Genomic DNA, 6,753 nt, shown 5'->3' on the forward strand with positions numbered 1-6,753 from the left:
CCCCAGAGGTGGTGTAGCGACAACATGTATAATCTATATCCACATGGATTATTTCGTAATTTTTTTATATTAAATATTAAAATCTCAAAAAAAAAATTTAATATTTTTGAGTTGACTCGTGTACCCTAGGACTCTACCCTTCAACCTGGTTAACACCCGAATCAGGCTTGATAACTATGTTTTTAACTAAAAAGTAAAGTAAATGACTGTGAGGTGTGGTATTTTTTAAAGTCAAATTAATTTTTTTTTTAAATCACAATATTTATTTATCAAACATATTTTTTGTAATGCCACTTTCAGGTCATATTCCTAGACAACATAACTAACAAAACACAACGTATCAAATAGTAAGAAACAAATGATTTAAAACAAGCCTCTTCAAATTAACTGATTGGCACTAGAAACTACCTCCTCTTTATCAAAATATACCAAGAAAAAAAAAACTTGATTAAAAAGTATATGAACTTAATGAGAAGGTGTTACACCACAAATCAAAATTATTTACTCTAAATTCCACTTTTTGCCGGAATTAACTTCCATCGAATGGAAAGAGAGCAACCAGAATGTATTATTTATAGGTTTTCTAATTATTTGGGCTCCTGCTTCTTTAAGTAAAAGGAAAAAAAAAAAAACAGAGAGAGAGAGAAAGATAAAAGAACACAAATTGATCGATTGGGATTTAACAGTTAATTAAAGGGATAAAGGTGAAAAAATAACCTAACAATTAGCAATAGCACGAGACCACCTCCCCCACCTAGATGCGAAGGAATGGAAACCTTTCCATGTGCATGTTTTCTTTGCCTTGTATAGTGTTAGTTCGTAGTTTTATTTATACTTTTCTTTTCTTTTTTTCGATTTCTTTCTTCTTGAGTTATATGAAATTTGTATCAATTAGTTTCAGATTGATGGTAATTAGTTAATTTAAATGAATTCTAGAAAGATTACGAAGAATCTAAAAGGAAAATTCTATGTATTTTTATGAACAAATCACCGCAAAAAACATTACATATGAGAATGAGTGGTGTTGATATTTCACATTATTGGGTCAACTTGGCTTTAAGTGTTGCATAATTTTATCTTTTAAAGTCTAATAAACTACATGATGGGATAATTAAACATCATTAATAAATGTCTATCCATTTCAAGATAATTTCATTAAATTTTAAGATGAAATTATTAAAGTAGTTTTCAAGCCTTGTTGTATAATATTAACATTTACATGACAAGTAACGAACATGTTATTTGCACCACATGTTATAAGAAATTATGATACACAAATCTATATAAGCAATTAGGTTATTAACTTTAATATGCATGTTGGTCATGCTAGGAGTATTGATATGACAAAATAACAATACAGATAATGACTAATCATTTGTCTTTAATACAATAAATAACTTGTAATTTGAAAATTTGATGGTATTCATACATAACAATACATTTATTATACATGATATATGCATTAACTTCAATTTTTTGAAATATATAAAAATAAAAATAAAAATAAAATACCATATTAAATAAAATTTTATTAACTAATTTATAAATTAATAAATTATTGATTTATCGATTAAATAATATCTCAATTAACGGATATAATTAGAAAAAAAAAACTATTTCAAGCAACCATGTTCAAATCAACTAGTTGTTATTATAAACTACCCTTCCTTATGTATACATTGTAAGAAAAAATTGATTCAAAAATAAAAGATTTAATTAGTTTTAGTTGCTTGTGAAGCAATATAGTTTTATTTTTTTTAGTTTTAGAGAGGCTATTGTAAAATATGATACAAAGTCCATTGAAGAAGAAAAGTAATAAATATATGAATTTTTCATCAATTAATTTGAGATTGATGGTAATTAGTTGATTTACATGAATTCTAAAAAAATTATAAAGTATCTAAAAGGAGAATTTTATACATATTTATGAACAAATTACCATAAAAACATTGCATATGAGAATGAATGATACTAATATTTCACGTTGTCTAGGTCAACTCCTTTATAAGTATTATGTAAACTTATCTTTTAAAGTTTAATGGACTAAATGATGAGATAATTGAATATCATTAATAAATATTTGTCTATTTTTAGATAAAATAATTTTATTAAATTTTAATTTGGAATTCTTGAAGTAACTTACAAGATTTTTTGTATATTACTAGCATTTACATGACAAGTAATGAACATGTTATTTGCAACACATGTTATAAAAAAAATATGATACGCAAGATTATATAAGCAATTAAATCACTCACTTTAATTTGCATGCTTAACATGTCAAGTGTATTACTATGACATAATATTAATACATATAAGGACTAATCATTTGCATTACATATAATAAATAACTTGTAATTTGAAAATTAAATAGCGTGTATATATAACAATATGCATTAACTTTAATGTTTGGAAAAAATAAATAAATAATACCTTAATAAATTAAAATTTTATTAATAATAAATAAATTAATAATTATTGATTAAATAATATCTTTATTAATTAACAATATTTAGTATTATGAAGTGCAATAATTTATAACCAATCATGTCATTAACTTTAATTTGCATGTAGGTCAAAGTAATTTTATGATACTTATAGAGTAATTAGTAATTTTCTATTAATTATTTTATGAAGTTTTTGTTAAAGAAACAAATAGAGAGAAATCATATTTGAAAATATGTTTATCATTTTTAATGGGTCATGATCAATTGTATTCTCTTTCTTGTAGTTGTTTCTTTTTTTCAAAGTAAAATTAAAGAAGAAACTAATAGGATTATACTAGTTATTCTTCGAGCATCACAAAGTCTATCTTTGTGCAGGTCACTTTGTGCAGGTCATGTTGGAGTATTGAGATGGTTCATATATAATGCAAAAAGGATTGAATATTTTCCTTTGGTATAATATGTACATGCTGTTATTCATACTTTTAACTAAAAGCAAAGTAGTTGATCATTTTACAGTATTTTTTAAGTAAAAACATAATTTTTTAAAAGTATAGTATTCATTTATCAAACATGTTTTTGGAAATGTTACTTTCATTTTATATTTCTAGAAAACACAATATAAATACAAACTACTCTCTCTTGATCTATACATAATAAATAAAAAAAATGATTCAAAAATTGAATTGAACCATGTGATGAGAAGGTGTTACACCACACATCAAAGTTATGAAATTAATTTATTATGTTTAAATAGATACCTCCATAGTAAACATATAAGCTTTCTAATTAAAATAAGTTTTCCTGTTCATTTCATGAAATGAGTGATTAGGAAATTTGAGATGATTATTATAACCCAATACACATCTAATCGATAAAAAATAATTATATATATATATATATATATATATTGTATTATTAAAATCAATTACAACAATGAATTTTTTGTGTAAATTATTAAACTGCTTCAATATAAAGAGTTTGAAGGAGAAATAAAGAAACATAAATATAGTATATTCAATACTTATTAATATTTTATAGAATGGATGGTACCTTGATTTTTAAATTACTATTTTCCACCACCATGTCATAAATTATTTGCCACCACCCCTAATTTCCCATTACTTTTCTTCATGTCAGTATAGATTATGAACATGGGATTCACTTTAAATAGTTGTATTATCCTTTGCTTTAATAATTACCTATAATCGAAACTAACCTTATAATTAATCATAGTTCATTTTGTTCTCACTAGAAAAAAAATCTTGTGAAAGAAGGCTTTTTTAGTTTTTTTTTTTTGGCATGATACATGAACGTTTATATGATTTTGATGTTTTTAGCAATATTTTCTAGAATCAAACTGCATTTAATCTCACATAAAGTTGTGAACTTTTATAATTACATTGAATTGAGCATGAAATATTTGATTAGTTTTAGTTTCTCGTGCACCTACATTTTATAATTTTTTGTTTGCATGTTAGAAGAAGAAATTATCGTAATTTGCTAGGAGTTTCATTTGCATGTCAGCGACTTTAATTTGCATGCAGGCTGTGGTAGGAATACTGTCGTGGTCCTTATAAATGCAGACAAAGACAGATGTTTTGTCTTTGGTACAATAAGATTTGAAGACAGTCTATCCAGCGGTTGGTATCAATCATTAAGGTTTGCCAATGCAGATCATTCGGTAGGTATCTATCATTAGTCAATCAGTTAAGGCTAAAACGTGAATGTGGAAAAATGTCTCTATCGTTTTTAATCTCTTATGAGCTAGCAACCTGATAAGACACCTTTTGTCTTTCCCATCTTTGAGACATGCGAGATTCCTTATCTGGCCATATTTTCGTATTTGCACCTCTTGAAGGGAAGTATAATGCCTTACGTTAGGGTTTAGTTGAACTGGGAAGTTGTTTGCCAGGCCTAAACGGAATAATTTTGGCCCATTTCAGTTGTTAAAGCATTTCCTGTTTTGACTAGGAAAAGCTCATATTTTCAGTGAATTCAACTCTTGAATCCCTTATCTGCGTCACTGCATGGAGGAGCAAAAAACTAAAGTTAGAATGGTCCTCGTCTAATCAATGCATGCTGCTAAAATATTGGCTACTTTTCACTCTTTACTAGGTCTAGGATGTATATAATTTTCATAAAAATAAAATCCTTGAGAACCAACTCATAGATGAAAAAACAAGAAACTGCCGTCAGCCAAGGCTTCAAGAATCTCTTAGTTTATCACTCTCCTTGACTTTGCACTAGCTATAACTCAGTGTCACATAATCGGATCATCAAATTAGACAGCATTCTCCGAGCGAAAGGAATATAGATCAGGCTGTACCTGAAACAGCTCAAACTGGGCAAATAAGTATTGCGAACAAAGCATTTAAAAAGCCAAAAGAACTTCCTATTGTTCAACTCAGAGAAGCTATTATATAGATGTCAGAGGAAAAAAGGCTGAAAAACATATTTTGTAGTCTGGAAAATTAGAGAAGAAACAGTACATGGCAGGAACCATGTATTGTAGTCTCTGAAAAACAAATGAGAGTGTGCTGTATAATTTCTATCCCAAATAGTCTGAACACTATTGTGTACTATATACAATATTGCAAGACTTCACTGTACAATTCTAATCTTGTGTCCTTATGCCTTCCCATAAAACTGGTGAAATGGGCATAAGTGAAAGATAAACTTACCAGATAAGGGCACAAATCTCGAATATGAGGGCAAACACTGTTAAAATCTTGCTATGGATCAGCAACATGAAAAGAAAGCGTAGAAATGCCCGTTTGTAAGATTATGAAATAAACAAGAAATGATTTAAAACTGCTACGATTTGAAAGTTTTTATTTTATTTTATTTTATTTTATTTTTTGTGTGCGTGTGTGTGAAAGGTGATTTAGGTGTGTTTTATTGTCAGATATTCAACACAATTGCAGTTCTCTAATATTTTAAAATTTGTTAATTATCTTTTCCCATCTGGAGATGTCCTGTTGTCCAAATTGATCTTGAACATTTTTTTTTTCTCTAATAAAAGGAGGGGAAGCTTTAGCCCTATAAGCTTACAAGGACCAGGATGGGAGATGGCAGGGCCATTTTAGTCTACCGCTCTTTTCAAACTAGAAGCTTTTCTTGATTTGACCTCTTCTGAAATTTTGGTGGATTTGTGAGAGAGTGAGAGAAGTTCTTCGGAGAGACAGCACAAGGATAAAAGCATAGGGAATGGAAGCCCATCTGGAGGCATGAACAGAGGCGATGAAATATTTGATTAGTTTTAGTTGCTCGTGCACCTACATTTTATAATTTTTGGTTTACGTGTTATATAGAAGAAGAAGTAAAAAATATGTTTTTTTTGCCAGATTTTTTTTATATATTTTTTAGTTGGTTGTTAACACATTTTAAAATTTATTATATAAATATTAAAAAAATATTTTAGTTTTTAATATAAAATTTGAAATTTTTTATTATATATATTTAGAGGTAATTATTTTTGGTTCTATTCAATTCAATTTTTATTTAAAAAAATAATCAAACCAAAATTATTTTTACATTTCCTCAAATCATATAATCATTATTATATTTCCAGAGCGTGCATCATAAGTTTAAATCCAGTATAATAAATTCAAAAGCAATTTGATTGGCCCTAATAATTAGCACTACTGTAATGCTTGTAAACTAATCAAAATTAATAATGATGTTATTAAAGAACTAATAATATTTAATCACTTACCTGGCTGAATCTAAAAGACCTCCCCCACGTAGATGCGAAGGAATGGAAACATTTCCATGTGCATGTTTTCGTTGACTTGTTTATAGTGTTAGTTTGTGGTTTTATTTTTTCTTTTTCTTTTTGTCGTTTTCTTCTTTCTTGTGTTATGATTTTATATATGCATCAGTACGAGGTACATCTCATTAATATAAGCTTATTTCTTTTTTTTTGAAATTTAGACTGTAAATTAAATTGCTTAATATATTATGAGTCCTGTTAATTTGTTTTCTTGGTACGTACCATATATATTTGCATCATTTATGCGAGGGATGCTATTAAATTGGTCATTAGAATTTCTAGGGAAAACTTACTAGTTGATACTTTGAATTTTTATTGAAAGGTATTATTTGTAAACTCAAGACCCATTAAACTTCTTATTTATATAAAAGTATAACCAAAAATCTTCACATTCAAGTTTAGAATTTAACCCAATATAATAAGTTTATTAGAATCTTTTCAATCATTAATTTTTTAAAACATTCAAAAAGATAAAACTATTTCATTAACTTTTAAGCAGGAATTCTTCAAGTAGCTTTCAAGACTTGTTATATA

The sequence above is a fragment of the Populus euphratica genome, unplaced genomic scaffold (assembly GCF_000495115.2).
Source record: "Populus euphratica unplaced genomic scaffold, PopEup_1.0 scaffold979.1, whole genome shotgun sequence".
Lineage (NCBI taxonomy): Eukaryota > Viridiplantae > Streptophyta > Magnoliopsida > Malpighiales > Salicaceae > Populus > Populus euphratica.